Source organism: Desmodus rotundus, chromosome X (genome assembly GCF_022682495.2).
Source record: "Desmodus rotundus isolate HL8 chromosome X, HLdesRot8A.1, whole genome shotgun sequence".
NCBI lineage: Eukaryota > Metazoa > Chordata > Mammalia > Chiroptera > Phyllostomidae > Desmodus > Desmodus rotundus.
Genome location: NC_071400.1, coordinates 83,045,740 through 83,064,364, shown reverse-complemented (window position 1 = coordinate 83,064,364; position 18,625 = coordinate 83,045,740). Strand labels below are relative to the sequence as shown.

Genomic DNA, 18,625 nt, shown 5'->3' with positions numbered 1-18,625 from the left:
AACACAGTGGATGGGTGAGTAGCTCAGGCTCTAGAATCAAATATGGATTTATTGCTCTGTTTTAATACCAATTGTATAACTTTGGGCATGGTGTCAGACTCCTTTATGCTTTAGCCTCCTGATATGTGGGATGGGGGGAAGTAGTGTCAATTCTTTAGACTGTTTTTAGGCTGAAAGAAGGCAAGATGTGAGGAGTTTGGCACAAAGCCTGTAGACAGAAAGTATTTAGTTAAATGTAATTAATTACTATTAGAAAGAGGCAAATCAATGAAAAATAACTGAAATAGTGTTAAGTCCTTGACTGCATTTCTTATTAGAAGTTATTCCTTTAGTGTGAAAATTCTGCCCAATGGATTATCCATTGCAGTACTTCTTGATATTTTTTCCACCTTGGATAGCTTTTACATGCGTAATATCTTCCCATAGTCAAATAATAATTCATTAATGAATGATTATGATTACTACCTGTCACTCCTACTGTATCCTAATGAACTGTTAATGAATTATTATGTAACTATAATTTATTAACAATGACTCAAACAGAATAGGTTGTGGTGGAGTGCAGCATCTGCCACACTAAATCTGATTCCACAACAGCTCCAATGCCTTATGCACAGGGTTAAAATATGTATAAATATATATATTGAATTGTTTGAAAGTAGGGATAATTGTGAAATTTGAACCGTGCCCTTTAGTTGGTAAAATTTTTCATATACATTACAAGAGAAAAATATATTTTTCTATATTATGCTAAGGGAAAACTTTCTAGTTTTTGCAACAGTTACATTTGATGTTCTCTTACTCAGCAAATTTACAATGATTTTAAATTCAAAGTATATGTTTAAGCCTAGACTCTTTGAAGTAAGAAAACAAAGAGAATACTTATGACTGTTTTCCCCATTTTATTGGGAAATAGAATCCCTTTGAATAATGTCAACTATTAAAACTATTAAAACAGACACCTCTGTTGTCAAGGTGACTACAATATTAAAACAGTGTACTTTGGGGGAATGTAGGTAAGGGGAAAGGTAGGCAGCAGCTAGCAACATGATTGTTTCTTTCTCTAGGCCAACATATCTTTCATTCAGTGAAGGGATTTCGAGTAGAAATATATTATACGTGAGAAAGAGCAGAAAGAGCTTCTCAGGCTTGGAAACAACTTCAATGGTAAAACTACTCTACAACATCTTCCCCAGTGGTCTAATAGCTTGTACTGGATCACGTTCCTTCTCAAGGAAGCCAATTCTATGTTTGGAAAAGCTTACCTATTAGAAAAAGCATCCTTGTTTCACCGTCTGTCAGCCCCTTGTCGTCAGCTCTACTCGTGTCATCTCTGTTTTCCAAAACAGCCCTTTCAAAGTTTGACATCAGTCACCATGATCCTGCTGGATCTTTACTTCCTTAGATTCTACTTGTTTAGTTTCGTTTACTCATTCTTCCTTTATGTAGAGAAAGTAGTGTCACTATTCTTGTCACTCTCTTCAATATGCTCTAATTAAAGAGACTGAGTTATTTTCCCCAAGAAGGGAAGGAGTAAAGAGAACATATAGGGCACAAATAAATAAATATCTGTTGACTAAGACAATATGTATTTCATCTTAGGACAAGGTAGGGGTGACAGTCAGGTGGTAATCATAAGAAGAGGGGAAGGAAAACGAAATGCACCTAAGGAGGATACAACTATTAAAGCCCTGTTCTTGTAGTCAGGCAGACAGTCAGGAAGAATCAAACACCCCCAGGCTATTTTTAGCATGTGTGGCCTAGGGTTAAGTTGCCCATAGCTAGATAAACTTCCAGTACTACAAAAATAAATGGTTGAAGAATCAAGGAAATTGAAAAAAAAAAACTTTCACGATAATGTCTGATTACTTAACCATGAAGAGAACTGTGGCCAATGTTAAAGCACCTTTCTTTTCAATAGTTAAATCTTCCACAATGGTTTTCAAATATGTATTTATCCCAACATTATGTTTAGTAAAATAAAAGCATTAAGAAGCCAAAAAGAATCCTTCAAGGTCATATATTCCAAAAGTTCCTCTTCAAGTTTAGTGTGTGCCTTCTTTTTAAGGGAGCCATAGCAAATGAGTCATCAATTCACCAAGGCAGGAACACATGAAATCTCCTGCCCTTGAGAGGCATATAATCCTGTGAAATGATCCATCCCAAATATCTTTGGAAAAAAAGAAACAACTTTGGTTAACATATAGCATAACTACGGAGAACCAAGATGGCGGCGTAGGTAGACACACTGCACCTCCTCGCACAACCAGAACTGACAGAAAATCGAACGGCAACGAAGTCTGACACCAAGTAGATAAAAAAGAAACATACATCCAGACCAGTAGGAGGGGCGGAGACGGGCACCAGGGCTGAGAGGACTGGTGTGGCTGTGGCGGGACCGAGACTGGCAGAGTGTGGGACGAACAAAGCAGGCAGTCCGAGCACTAGCAGGCCCTGCCGCCCCACATTCCCACACAGATAAACCGAGAGGGCTGGACTCAGAGTGGTGGAGAACAGGGCAGGCAGAGCGGCGGGTAGCACCCCGCGACCCCACATTCGCGCACAGATAAACCTGTACGAACAGTATGGAGCAAAGCAGACCACGCAACCCAGGGCTCCAGCGCGGAGAAATAAAGCCTCAAACCTCTAATTGAAAACACCTGTGGGGGTTGGGGCGGCAGCCGGAGAGACTCCCAGCCTCACAGGAGAGGTTGTTGGAGAGACCCACAGGGGCCTAGAGTGTGCACAGGCCCACCCACTCGGGAACCAGCACCAGAGGGGCCCAATTTGATTGTGGGTAGCGGAGGGAGTGATTGAAGTCCAGTGAAGAGTGGAGCAGGCGCCATTGCTCCCTCTCGGCCCCTCCCCCACGTACAGCAACACAGCACAGCGACCAGCGTTACCCCGCCCCTGGGAGCACCTAAGGCTCCGCCCCTTAAAGTAACAGACACGCCAAGACAAAAATAATAATAATAATAATAGCCCAAATGACAGAACACTTCAAAGCTCCAGAAAAAATACAACTAAGCGAGGAATAGATAGCCAGCCTATCGGATGCACAGTTCAAAACACTGGTTATTAAGACGCTCACAGAATTGGTTGAATTTGTTCGAAAACTACATGAAAAAATGAAGGCTATGCTAAGAGAAACAAAGGAAAATGTACAGGGAACCAATAGTGAGGCGAAGGAAACTGGGACTCAAATCAACGGTGTGGACCAGAAGGAAGAAAGAAACATCCAACCAGAAAAGAATGAAGAAACAAGAATTCGGAAAAATAAGGAAAGGCTTAGGAACCTTCAGGACATCTTGAAACGTTCCAACATCCGACTTATAGGGGTGCCAGAAGGAGAAGAGGAAGAACAAAAAATTGAAAACTTATTTGAACAAATAATGAAGGAGAACTTCCCTAATCTGGCAAAGGAAATAGACTTCCAGGAAGTCCAGGAAGCTCAGAGAGTCCCAAAGAAGCTGGACCCAAGGAGGAACACACCAAGGCACATCATCATTACATTACCCAAGATTAAGCAGAAAGAGAGAATCTTAGAAGCAGCAAGAGAAAAGGACACGGTTACCTACAAAGGGGTTCCCATAAGACTGTCAGCTGATTTCTCAAAAGAGACCTTACAGGCAAGAAGGGACTGGCAAGAAGTATTCCAAGTCATGAAAGGCAAGGGCCTACATCCAAGATTACTGTATCCAGCAAAGCTATCATTTAGAATGGAAGGGCAGATAAAGTGTTTCTCAGATAAGGTCAAGTTAAAGGAGTTCATCATCACCAAGCCCTTATTATATGAAATGTTAAAGGGACTTATCTAAGAAAAAGAAGATAAAAAATATGAACAGTAAAAATGACAGCAAACTCACAGTTATTAACAACCACACCTAAAAACAAAACAAAAGAAAACTAAGCAAACAACTAGAACAGGAACAGAACCACAGAAATGGAGATCACATGGAGGGTTATCAATAGGGGATTGGGAGGGGGAGAGAGGGGGGAAAGGTACAGAGAATAAATAGCATAAATGATAGGTGGAAAATACACAGGGGGAGGGTAAGAATAGTGTAGGAAATGTAGAAGCCAAAGAACTTATAAGTATGACCTATGGACATGAAGTATAGGGGGGAATGTGGGAGGGAGGGGGTGGGCAGGATGGAGTTGAGTGAAGGGGCGGAAATGGGACAACTGTAATAGCATAATCAATAAATATATCAAAAATAAATAAAATAAAATATTGACTCTTAAAAAAAAGAAAAAAACAAACTTTTGGAAAAAAAAAAACCTATAGCATAACTACAAGATCACCAGCTCTGCAAGGTGCAGAAGGTCAGGGCACAGCACACGTGTGCTTATAGTTTCAGGTTTTGATCATAGGGTCCCTGAAAGAGTCAAGTTTCTGTCTTACTAGTAATTAGGTAAATTATGAGATGACTTGCTGCATTACTCACAAGACTAAAGCTGAGAGAAGGAACTAGAAGATATCACTATTAATCATATTTTTCTGCCATTGATTCATAAATCCCTTAACTTACTTTATAGACCATCAAAGTCTTTCATTTGGAAACCTCCCTAGAGAGATATGTTAAAGCATTTGATGAATATGCATTGTGCAAACCACAAAATATCAGTTCTGTGAGGTAAACATGCCAGGACATACCAAAAGTTACTTGAAGCACTTTTTCCTCCACTGTTACCTTTTGTTCAGTGTTATTAAAATAAAAGAAGTGATGCTAGAGCCCTCCAATGCGTGGTGTGGATTCTTTGAGATATCGTTTACATGTATGAAATGAGTCTTCCTAAATTCCAAGACAATGCTGTGGTAAATAATGCAGCTAGAATTCTAGACCACCCTTTTATCAAATATACATATCATATATAAATAGAAATATATAAATCAAAATTTATATATAAATAGAAATAAACATAAATATATATTTATATGTATCTATACATTTATATATATATTACATATATATATAGGTATATATCTTAGTTCCAGAAAAACTGGCTGAAAATTTACCAGGGAATTAGACTATAGAAAAACCTTACTTGAAAATATTCAAAGTTGTTGATTCTTGCAGCCAGGGAAGGTATTTGGACAGTTAGGATTATATCAGACATTCAGTAGAGATATATTTTACATACTATACAGAAAACTAGATTATGCAGTGAAAGAGAAGCAAAGAATGAAGGAGGAGCAAGGGCCATGGGGCTATATTAGTCTATGACTGCCCTGCCCCTTATTCCTCATTCTAGTCCCTGTCCTGACAAGCTGGAAAATTAGACCCTTGCTTTACAAAGAACCAAAGCAGAGTTGATACATTCACTGCTGTGTCATTTCTTATTCTCACTACTGTCCATATTTGAATATCTTAAAGTTTTACCCAGACGCCCTTGTTTACATTCTAATTGCGAGTACCTGACTTGACTTGCATCAAATACTGACCTTCAGTTTCCCTCCAAAACCCCGAGCTTTCCTATTCCCTCCATTTTTACATTTTCCATTTCCCTGACACAAACAATTCTCCAGATGGAAACTGCTGGGGTCCAGGGTAGGCCAACCCAACATATCCACTATGACGTTGATGTTTTGGAATTAAAGTTACTTAAGAAACTTCCAATGCAAGAAGAACAGTCTGACCTCTCTATCTGCCCCCCTTAAAGCAGGAGATAAATCTCCCACGTGAAAGGTACCCTCCCTGCACCTGGAGGCTAAGAGATGCCCTGATTGCTAGGGTTAAGGAATCCAGAGCCAAAAAGCTCACATAAACAAAGCCTGTTGCACCTTTATTAATTTACTACCCAAGCCCAAACTTTGCTTAGATTTCTTACTAATGAAGACTCACTGTTTTTGGTCCAGTCAATTTATTATTTCTTCGTCCAAAAAGTATGAAAAGGTGCCTGCTTCAATCATTTTTCTGAGCATCATTGATTAAATGGGCTTTTCTCTTCTTGATCTGGTCTTGTGTCAGTTTTGTTACTAGTCTAGCCATAAGAACTCAAGAAGGAATTTCACCGTCCTTGACAATACCCAGCAGCATTGCCTCTGGCCTCTGGCCTAGCTGCTCTTGTACCCATCAGGCTCTCTGAGTTTCTTCTTCACTCTCTGTGGTCTTAGTCCATACTCTAACTCTGGCTGCTCTCAAAGTGTGGACATGTTTACTCTCTGGGGCAAAGCAGTTGAATGTTTAAGGGTGTGGACTCTGGAGCAAGGCTATCGGTTCAAAACCCATGTCTGTGCTATACCAGCTGTGCTATCTTGGGCAAATTACTTAATTTCTGAGAGCCTCAAATTTCTCTTCTATAGGATGCTAATAGTAATAATGTCTTCCATATAGAGCAGCTCTGAGGGTTAAAAAACTAATACATGTCAATACAAATCACAATGTCTGACACATGTTTATTATTATCAAGCAATAAATATGAGCAGCTATTACATGATTTCTCTGCTCCAACTACATGATATTCTGGGTAACTTAGGATGTAGTATTAATGTGTTTCACTTTTTAAAAAATCCCTCAAATCTAATTTATCTTTCTTATCTAATTTATTTAACAATCTTTCATTAAAATGGTCAGCTTTGTCTCTAGCAATTTTGTTCAATTTTGATTCTATATTTTACCTTATAATAGGTTTATTTTAGTTTGAATATACTGTCTTAAAGGAGATTGTCATTCATTTAGACATGCATTTAATGGTAATTATAAGAACCTACTGTTAGTGGTGGAAGTAGGGCCCTTGTAGTGTATAAAGGAAAGAAATTTCCTGAGACCTGCACCCGAAGATGTGGTTCTGTGGTATGGTTTATTGATGATGTACAATTAAGGGGATTCCCCTCCTGACCTTCCAATTGCCCATCTCCATCCATCTCACCATAGAGAAAGTCCAGTCTTGTCCTCAGTAGGGTCAGGATGAAGGCCATTGCCCAGATTTATGCTCCATATGAAAGTACAGTCCAATCCAACAGCCAGCTAGCTTAGCAGGTGTTTACACGTGAAATCCATCGCTAGGCTACAGATTTCAGGCTCTGCTAAGTGGCCTCAGTCCCCATCCAGGTAAACTAGCTTATTCCCAGCTGCTCTGGTGGCAGAATTTATGTGGCTGTGGAGAAAGAACACATAAGCACATGGGGCAAGAATGTTCCCAGGTGGGCAAGAGAGAGAGAGAGTTTAGTCCTTTTGGAGACCACACCATCTGCTGTGGTTCCTGGTAGCTGGGAGATCCTCATGGTTGTGTGCTCCAGGAAAAGAGAGTACACCAACACACAGGTGAGTGCATTACCACGTGGTGGGGGGAGAGAGAGAGAGAGAGAGAGAGCACACAAGCGTGCATCTTTGTTCCCCTGGAGATAAAACCAGGAGCTGGAGTTTGGGACAGATCAGGTACTTTTTCAAAAGAACTAATCAACTTCCCAAACTTTCAAAGGTTTTGGATGGGCCCACCTCCTAACCAATCCCTTCTTTCCCCAGGCTATATTGACAGGCCTCTTTGGTCAAGCACTTCCCCTTGTGCCATGTTGACTTATATTATGCATGTATCTGCCTTCTTCTGCTCCCACCTGGCAATCTGTGACTGGACGGGGGAAGGGAAGAGTTAATCCCCTTGGTGGAGTACGATGCTATGCTCTCCTGGTTTGTGAAATTGTAGCTTCCTGACTAGCAAGCAAGCTTATATTCCCAGTTTATTAAACCCAATGTCTAAGTTCCATTTTGCTCCCCTTTTCAATATCTAGGTAAATACTGACAGTAACACTACTATGTGTCTGGCGCTCATAACATTAAATGAACAGGAAATAAAAACCGATATAATTTGGAAAGTCACCATCTACTTTTTAAATTGCACCGTTATTAAGCATTCCTAATGTAAAATTGTGCTTCTAGGAAATGTTTGACTTTGAAACTGTCACGTTAAGGGGATGCTCATTATCAATCCTAGTCTGAATGGCTCTGTTTAGATATATTGATTACAATAATATGGCAATTCATTCATCATGAAGTAGTTTGGGAACTGGCAACGTATCTATCTGAGAGACTGTTACTGAACAAACTGGGGCTCGGCCATGAGGCACTTTTACATATGACCCAATATTTAGTGTTGAAGGAAACAGGTTTTTATTAACAGGGTTCCAACCTCAGGTGAGGGGAGTGCGGCCCGAGAGCACTGCTGCTCAGAGCACTCCTTTACCACGAGACCCAGAGCCTCCCTTGCTCCACAAAAGACTACAAGCCAGAACCATGCCCAGAAGTTCCCCAGCTCCTTATCTGTTCTTAAGCTGGTCACACAAACAGGTGTCCATCCTCTCTAGAAGGTGCCCTTGTGGGTTTCAGAGTCGCCATCCCCTTGCAGCAGCTCTCCTTCAGGACCTGGGGTGTGCTGTTCTCAGCCTCCATGCAGTGAGTGGTTCAGGGAAACATATGCTGTGTTATACTGGATCGTGGTGCAGTCCAGGGAGACACACATCCCAGAAGAGTGGCTTCTCCGTACATCCTTCAGAGAAGCAGAAGTACCTCCTCTTTCACTCCAGACAGCATGGCTTCTGGCCCTTCTCTTTCAGCCTGCCGTCACTTAAATTCTCAGCTCTGGAACTTCCTCCATGATCTTATATTTGGCCCTTCCTATGGTATGTTTGTGTCCACCATTTTTGCCAGTTCCCCAGTATCTTTTACCTTCTTTTGGCTGGCATTTCTAGTCAAAGACGACCAGGGCAAAAGTTCCCAGCAATGCATGGACATCCAGGGTGCATATCTGTGCTCTGCCTCTCGTGCAGGTGAAATATAAGGTCCCCCACCCCTGGCTATGTCACCAGTCCCTGCAACTCCCCGCTGCACTCCCACTATGTCAGGAGCCCCTGACCGTTTTCACAGTCATGTACACAATTCACCCTGGGCCACAACCCTCTTCCCTTCAGGAAGGCATCGCTGTTAACTTGCCATTGTTATGCAACGTATCTCAAAGGCTGTATCATCTACTTCCCTCTTCCCCTAATCTAGGAATGTGGGAGTTATTCTCATATTTTCAGGGAACCCTTGCTCTGCACCCTGTTACAAGACTAACTCTAGTTAATAATGATGAAAATTTAGGTTTTCTCTATTCCTCCTCAAACCCATTTTAATTCTTGAGTACACACACTCTCTCTCTCCAAAGAATATAATCAATAGGAATTACACTTGTTCAATAAACTGCCTAGTGCTTAGAATATCTTTAATAATGTAATTAACATACACATGATTTAGGACACATTGTTTCAAAGCCAGATGAATTTAGACCCAGTGGATTTCTTATCCCTTCTTATAATGAATCATATTTGTAATATGTGCCCCTATCCTTGTTATTACTTACACAGTACATTTATTTACTGAGAGATGCAATAAGACCAAAAGAACTATTTACACCTCTCTTGGGTCTCATCTTTGACAACTTTAACCACTCGTTTCAGAAAATGAAAAGGCCAAACTTTTCCCAGATATCAAAACCTCTTACCTCTCTATATTGGTGGCATCTCCCTAGAAAGAAAATGACCCATTAAAAACTGAGTAGGTGTCTAGGAAAGAGTCACTTTTACTGAGTCATGGCTGTGGGGGAGAAAAAATAATTTTCCCTTTACCTTCCAGATTTTCAGCTGAGACACCCCTTGTAGTAAGAAACCAGATTAACAGGAGAAAAACAAACAGAAGTTTATTAACATGTATACAGGGGGGATACCCAGGAAAACTGAGTAACTCCTCCAAATGGCCCAAGCCACCACCTTAAATAGCATTTCAAGCTAAAAGCCAAATAAGATGTTGGGGAAGGGACCATTATGGGAGATTAGCTACAAAAGCACATAAAACAAGCATAAGGTTGTTATGCAGATTTAAGTCATTGCCTTTTCCATTGGTAAGAGTTTGCAGAAATTTAAAGTCATTCTTCCCTTTGTGGTACAGAGAAGGAAAATCCTTACAAATGGAAATTTCCCTTATAAATGTCAATCTCTATTACAAAACGGTAACTTCTTCATTTTCAGAGCTTCTCCTGTGTCTCCTGTTTCTTAAAAATCATCAGCCTTAAATAATACTAATGCCAAAAAGCATATTTTGGGGTGGTATATTCTGCTGCCCTTCATTGCTTATACAATGCCAAAATATTAAAGAACTTAAGTTCTGTTGCTTCAGCATCTTTAAATCAAAGACATCAGGTTTAACAAATTCTCTCCTTGGATGAGATCAGATGTTTTGCATTCAAAATTTTTTTCTATCCTGTAGCATTTTTTCTTACTTCTCTGCTCTTCAATCGTATGACACATAAATAGCTGACCCAAACTTTTGTTCTTGTTAATTAATGCTGAAATAAACAAACAAAAAACAAACAAATAAGGACCACACCTGGAGTCTATTATGAATGCCAAGAGCACAAATTGCCTGACACTAGTGATTTGATAATTCGAGTGTCTTGACATGGACATTCCAACAAGGTTACTTGATTGCCACCAAAATTACAGGCATCAGAACTGAACTTTTGAGCTCCTTCCTTAGACATGCAATATGTGATTTAAGCAAGGTTAACTCCAACTTATTTTTACCTCAACACTGGAACACTTTTCCAAAGGTCTGTTGATCATAGGTTTTCCTGATCAACTACAGCATGGAGATGTATTATATAGCATAGTTTTGCATTTTAGTAGTTTTGATCATTCTATTTTCTTTATTGTGAACTAGAATATCCAAGCAGCATCTTCTTTGGGGGGAAAAAAAAAACAGGACCACTAGTTGCTGATGATTAGCTCGTTTCTCAATTAATAATTAATAAGGGAATAATCCTTGATAAAAAAACAATATTGAGAACCAAGAATGATAAGCCCTTCAGTTTTTTTATTATTCCTGGTGAACTAATTGTGGGTGCCAAAGCTCTTAGTACTTAATCATTACAAGGCATGGCCTTTGGAAACCCTTTATTTGCTTTATTGAATTTTTCACTTGTTTTCCTATAAATGTTAAATTATTGATAAAGATCTTTAACTTGTACTTCTGGGTTATATGGTTCATTATACACAACCCATTTTGATGAATGGGATGCTTAAACATATTCTGAGTAATATGAACTTTATCTGCAGTAGGATTTCTCAATCTTGTCACTATTGACCTCTAGGCTGGGTGATTCTTTGTTAAGGGAGACTGTCCTGTTCCTACACACCGTAGATTGTTTACTAGTGTCCCTGGCCTCTATCTACTAGATGCCAATAGTACCTTTCACAATTGTCAGATATTGTCTTCAAACATTGCCAAATGTCCCCAAGACACAAAATCACCCCCAGCTGAGAACCACTGACCTACAGTATGGATATCAGAAGGATGAGTATTTTATTATATTTTATTTTATTTCAATTCTTTTTTATTGTTCAAGTATAGTTGTCTCCATTTTCCTGCCACCACTTCCCCCCTCCCCACCTATCCCTACCTCCCACCCTCAAACCCACCCCCTTGAGCTTTTTCCATGTGTCCCTTATACATGTTCCTTGATGGTCCTTCCTCTATTTCCCCCATTATCCCTCTCCCCCTCCCTTCTCGTTACTGTCAATTTGTTATTTCAATGTCTCTGGTTCTCTTTTGCTCGCTTGTTTCTTTTGTTGATTAGGTTCCACTTACAGGTGAGATCATATGATATTTGTCTTTCACCACCTGGCTTATTTCACTTAGCATAATGCTCTCCAGTTCCATCCATGCTGTCAGGAAGGGTAGGAGCTCCTTCTTTCTTTCTTCTGCGTAGCATTCCGTTGTGTAAATGTACCACAGTTTTTTGATCCACTCATTTCCTGATGGGCACTTAGGTTGCATGAGTATTTTAATCTTATCCAAGATTATATCCAATGTAATTGGAAGGTCAAGAGAATGGGTGCTTCGTATGCCACAGGGAATGACAAAAAAATACATTCCTTGTGTTTCCACTCTTGGAGAGTCAACTAGAAGTCACTAAAGCAGTTCTTCACAATCTCCTTGTTGTTGCTGTTGAAATCTTTGCAGTGCACACCAATCACCTAGGGAGTTTGTTAAAAAGGGATTCAAATTCAATAGTCTACTGTGTGATTCAAGATTTGAATTTCAAGCAAGTTCCTTATTGATGCTGATCTTGTCAGTCTGTGGACCACAATTCGCATACCAAGATCTTTGCCTAGGCAATAGATCCTCTAATAAACTTGGTACTATCTAATTGGTTAAGAGCAACTAGCTCTCTTGAGTTCACTGTTTCCATGAGAGAGGAATGAAAAAGGGAGGAGTAAAGCCAGTCACTGGGACTAATTCCAACTAATTGCTTCATTCTTTTTACATGGTCAGCACCTTTGAACCTATTTGAACATTGCCCTCACACTCTACTCTTAATGAGGTTACTTGCCTCATGTGTTGAAAGAGATTGTGCTTTATAGAACACATTTGCCACTCAGAGAGACGTCTGAGAGGGCCTTCTCTTCAAGTATTAAATAATTAACCTCTTAACTGAAGAGAGCTCGCATTGTTAGATATAGTTCCTCCATTACTTTTTCATTGAAAAAAGGAAATCCACTTAGGAATCCCTCTCTCTCTCTCTCTCTCTCTCTCTCTCTCTCTCTCTCTCTGTCTGTGTGTGTGTGTGTGTGTGCATTAGCCTATGTAAATAGTAATTACCAAGAGGGAACAAGGTGTATGATGGGCAGTAAATACTGCTAATTTCCTCTCTTGAACACTTGTATTCAGCTAAATCTCAATTATGTGTAGTAAGGAAGGGCAGGCATAGTATGAGAAATGAACTGCCACATATTATTGATCAATGATATGACAGCAAGCAAGCAAAGAAAAACATAATACAGAAACACAACCTGTATAAACAGTTCTGATGTGTTCAAAAGTTTAATTCATTTTACATTATTTTTTATGTAAGTATAGTAGGCATACAATCTTATACTGATTTCGTTAGTCTCGGGGGTGCAATATAGTGATTCAACATTTTTATACCTTACAATATGACCTCCCCACTAACTCTAGTAATTATGTCACCATGTAAAACTTGCCACAATATTATTGACTATATTCCCCTTCCCCTTTTCGCCCATCCTCTACCCCCTCACCTGTCTAGCATCTAATAACAGAAGTTATAAAACATGAGTAAACCTAAGGTGAGAATAGAGGAAATCCACCAGAACTCAGATCTTTGTGTTAGAAAATGACAGACTGGCAGTTTTTAAAAAATCATTCAATTTAAGGTATTTGCAAGAAGCCCACCGATATCCTCTAGCACACACAGAACACATGTCCATGTATGTGGTCAGAGATCACAAATAAGACACCATATTCATGGTCAAACACACCACTCATTCTTCCTTTTCAGAACGACCTTAATATTCTTATTGTTTCTAGGTCAAAACAACCTGTTGACTGATAATGTTTCATAACCTGCTCAAAATCTCACTTCACTGCAGGCTGCTTACAGATGATTCATGTAATGCTGTTGCATGAAAGAGCAAAAAATCATTCCTATTCACCAAATATATATTGCGTGCCAGCTATGGGCAAAGCACTGGGTTAGTTGTCTTTAGTAGTTGAGTCAGTGCTGACTGAGGAATGTCTACCACCGTCCTAGGGCATTGAATCCGCATTGTTGGGGAGCAGGAGATGGCTGTGCATTTTTATGACTGTGAATTCCTGCAGTCAGTTGAGAAATGGCACAACTGGGTCATAAAATGCAAGGTTCAACTTTTAATAGGCAGTTCCTGCATATCGAACTTTCACAACCAGGTCAGTAAAGTGAGAAATCAGACACGACCCATGAAAACTACTAACTACTCTCTCAGGTCATACAGTAGGAAAAAATGTGTTGATTTCCAATAAATTACCATGGTAACTTGCATTAGATTTTGTTGTTGAGAATTACATTTGCCATCTGTAAGAAATGTTAGGTATTTGTCTCTTTTTAGGACACATTACTATTTTTAACATGTGTTCTATGAAGGATGATATATCTGCAGGTTTACTTCTCTAAATTAAAAGTTGACATTTAACTGTTATTAAAGTAGATTTTACTTTTACTTCACAAAAAAATCCAGTGGCATATTTAAGAAAGCACAAAAAAGTCATTTTTAAAACTACCCAAGAATCATTACCATGAATTCAAATTTGATATGAATGAGATAGACTGAAAAGAAATTGCAAACCGTGAAAAAAAACAGTGTTTTGTTTTTGACTCTTCACTTATGTTCAACCTAAGCAAGTCTCTTTGAGTCATTGTTCTTCATTTTTATTATTTGCAAACTAATTACCCTTAAGCCTCAGTGCATGAATCTTGTAAGAACATATTAAGCCCTGGGTGACTAATAGTATATATTAACCCATTTTTCAGGTTTTATAGATTCTCAAGAGTTTTGAGTCATTGGAGCTCATTTTGCAAATCTCAAAAGTAAAATAAAGTAGTTGCTCTTCCCAGGCATTTTCTTTTTTCTTTTTTGTTTAAGATTTTATTTATTTATTTTTAGAGAGAAGGGAAGGGAGGGAGGAAGAGAGGGAGAGAAGCATTAACATGTGGCGCCCCTTACTGGAGACCTGGCCCACAGCCCAGGCATGTGCCCTGATTGGGAATCGAACTGGCAACCTTTTTGGTTTGCAGGTCCTCACTCAGTCCACTGAGCTACACCAGCCAGGGCCCAGGCATTTTCTTATGGTTTCAAGTGTTTGTCAAGTTGCCTCGGATCTTTAGATGAGAAGTTCTTATAACTGCACAATAGAAATTACAATTCCTTAGGAAAAGTGAGTACAGTTAAAAGTACTGACTGGTAATGGTTGCCAAATTCATAGAAACGAAAATGGAAGAGGCCATTATCAAAGCTTAAAAGAATGACAGACATAAATTGCCTGACTTAAATCAATTTGGAATTCTAATTCTAGTATGTAATATAAAATGAGTATAACTTGAAAACTCATTTCTACTATCCCACAGTTTCAAGGGAATGACTCACAACTGCTTGGGTGCACTTTTAATTTTCCCCAAACAAATTTGTCTGTATTATTTAAATATCTCAGTAATGAAAATAGCTTAGATGAATATATTAAAGTACTACAATAAAATTTCATATGACTGTCTTCTTAAGAAGGCTGCTGTCACTAGCAACTCAGTAGTCACATAATTTGTATTATTAAAATGTATTTTTAACTGTTGACTACTCACACACCAGGTTAGTCTCCTCATCTGTAAAACGATGCAATTAAACTAAATGAAATTTGAAATTCGCATTTTCTCTGAAACAAGTTTATGTTTTTACCTACTTTTTTCAGTGAATACTTGTAAACTGTTGCCAAAATTATTCATACAGAGAAAAGCACCTTGACAGTGTTAAATAATTTCTGCTAAATTTGCCTTGCTGAACCAGGCATTTATAAATGATAGTTGGATAAATAGATATGTGACTGAAGGATTAATTTGGCTAAAGACTTCACTATGACTCTTAATATGAACACAGATTATAGACCACCTTGTACAACACTATTCCAAGTTGTCCAGAGGAAAAGGCAAAATATAAGCTATTCTGGAGTATTAGCATTTAAAGCTATATATCCCTTGACTCTTTTAAGGTTACTTGAAAACCTAATATATTGGAAAGATGCATAAAAAAGCATTTAAACAAAGTAATAATAGTGGTTATCTTAGGGTAGTGTGATTCCACGTGACCTTTAATTTATTCTTTGTTCTCTTATATGATTTTCAAATTCTTTACAATAAGCATGTTTTATGGAGTCAGGAAAAAAGGAGAAAAAATAAATCTATTTTTGTACAGACACTGAAAACTTTTTAAAATCCTGACAGGAAACCTATTATTATTCTGTTTGCACTAAAATCAAGTTATTTGCACATTTTTTAAGTATATTAAAACCTATTTGATTGAATGTACAATCTTGTTCCCATTTTATGTCTGTCTATATTAGAAAACATTGCATTTCAGGGGACACCTTTACTTCTACATTATTTTCTCAACCACTGCTAATTTTCATGCACCAGAAACCAATACCCAGAGTGCGATAAGATAATGCCTTATTCTTTGCGAAGCAGGGCTCTGTTATTGCCATTTTGGTTAAAAGAGAATTTATTATTGAGGACAGGCCCTTCATATATGTATCCCAACTACACAGGCCACTAAAATATACAAGTTAACCACTTCATCTCAACTTTGTCATAGTTTTAGAAGCCATTTACTGTTTTCTTATGAGGAATCAAGGAATGGTAGGTTCTGCTATAGACAGTTCCCAAAATATGTCTATTTCTTCACAGAGTATTAATGGGGGAAAAAACTTAAACAAGTTTTCATAAATTATTGACTTGTATCTCTTTACGAAATGAGAAAAGAAGGCACACTTACCACTATTTTCCTCAGTATTTTTATGTTATAAGAAAACAAAGAGTGATCAAAAAGATTCAAGAGATAAGAAATGGGTTTTCCTGTTACTTCCATTGAGGGAAATGAACCAGCATATGGTCTGATTGTTGTTTTTGCCTTAATAGTCTCTAGCTCTGTAGAATCCCTAAGATTTTGAATGAAAGTTGTCTCATGAGAGAAACAGCTTTTGCCGAACACATTTTATTCTAATGCTTTCAATAATTAGGAAATGTGTTAAAACCCTCAAGGAAGAATATTACTATAATAACATAAAATTCTGAAGTTTATCAAAGCATCCCATTTTGTATATTGCAATGCAGTCAGTTTTTACATGTGTAGAATATTATATAAATCTATTTTCAACCATTGAATATACTACAAAACACCATAAAGTTTTTTTTTAAGGGGTTCAATGTTTCTGTAGAAAACACGGCTTCTTCTATTGGTTATCTATGCAGTCCAGATGTTCTGGGTTCTCTGGCCAATCCAAAGCATTCCCAATGGAAGATCAAATTGTTCTGTGACAATATATCTCCTGGTGGAGGATTGCTTCCAGGATAAATACTGCAGCCTTTAACAAAAAGGAGGGAAAATGGCAATGCCACCTTCACTGTGGCAATTTGCTCTCAAGAGATGTTTTGTAACATTCCATCTGTGTCCGTCTATTTGTATGACATGTTCAGAAGGAAATCCCTAAAACAGGGAAAGCAAATACTTTTTCTTCTGAGACATTTTCTTTCGGGCATCAGTGAAGTTTGACACCTTGATATACAATAGCCCTGTCTTGGAAGCTGGTTGCCTGTGGCCCATTTTGCTCTTTATTGTAGCAGTATCCTCCTTCTTTTCTGGTTTCTTCCCATCCTACTCAACTGTATATGATCTAAAATGAAGGAGTGTTCTTATGAATACTTTGTATGTTTGTATGTGTGCAAATACATAATGTCTGTGTACATCCCACATTATGGTCTCTAGACAGACTGCTTTTATAATCTAAAGAAGAAATGCTTTCAGTGAAAAAAGCTCTGTGTTAGTAAACCAAACTATTTATAAAATGGCAATTTTGCACTGGAGAGAATGAACCATTGTCCTATTTTTCTGACCTGATTTGGGGAACCTGGCTTAATTGATATCATGAATCCTCCAGACAAATATGTATTGACAAGGTACATGCTAGTTGCTTTGAAAAGGAAAAAAAGATAAACAACATATTCTAGCTGAGAAATCACTGCATGAATTCGCCTACCATCAGCCATCATACCCCGCATTTGCTTTTCTTGTTTTCTATCCCAAACTACTTGCCAAGAACCTTTGCAGACAGTGTGCTGCACTGTGCCGTGCAGTGTCTGATCCCCATCTATAAAGTCCCCCAACAGAAACCCGGCCCCACACAAGCACTCCAAAAGTCGCTCACCTGTGGTTATTGTACTTACAGTAAAACACTTCTAGGCCCTGGCTGGTGTAGCTCGGTGGATTGAGTGCAGGCTGTGAACCAAAGGGTCCCTTGTTCGATTCCTATTCAGAGCACACGCCTGGGTTGTGGGCCAGGTCCCCAGTAGGGGGTGCACAAGAGGCAACCACACATTGATGTTTCTCTCCTCTTTCTCCTTCCTTTCCCCTCTCTCTAAAAATAAATAAATAAAATCTTTAAAAACAACATTTCTTACACCCATATAAAAGGCCTAGCAGAGCGACACTTAAGTGTACAATAAACAGTAACTTTTATTTTGTTTTTAAAAAGTGCTTGCATGCCCGACTCTGCACCTAGACATGAACTGCTTTAAGGCAAGAAGCACCTTTCATTTATCATTTTGTCACTGGGACTTAAAGGAGCACACCTGCCACATGTAAAGCACTTACTAAACAAAAACAAAATGAATGAGTGAATGACTGAATGAAAAGAAAAATGAATAGCAGTATCAAAGATATAAAGCAATACATGAATTATTTCTAAATGCTAATTGAATACAAACTTTTCTAGTTCTATAAGTCTATATGACCATTTTTCTAGGGAATGTAATAGAGCACATATTAATAATTATACCTCATCAGTTGCTTGAGCCTTCTGGATGCCTGTAAAACGTGACTTATAGAGATATTCTTGGAGTTTTAGAGTGAGAATGTACAAAAATCTAACTTTTCATTAGAAAGTTGAGTTTGTTCTTCATCATCCAGTCATTCATTTAGTCAGCAAGTACTCACTGAGCACCTACTATATGTCGGATGGTTTTCAAGGCCCGTAGATAAATTAAAAATATG

The 18,625-nt window shown here is 38.5% G+C and overlaps 1 protein-coding gene across 1 annotated transcript in view; it reads left to right on the top strand.

The window, feature by feature from the left end:
* The window catches only part of IL1RAPL1 (interleukin 1 receptor accessory protein like 1), a 1,180,423-nt gene that overhangs the window by 1,135,626 nt on the left and 26,172 nt on the right, over window positions 1-18,625 (top strand). The window lies entirely within an intron of this gene.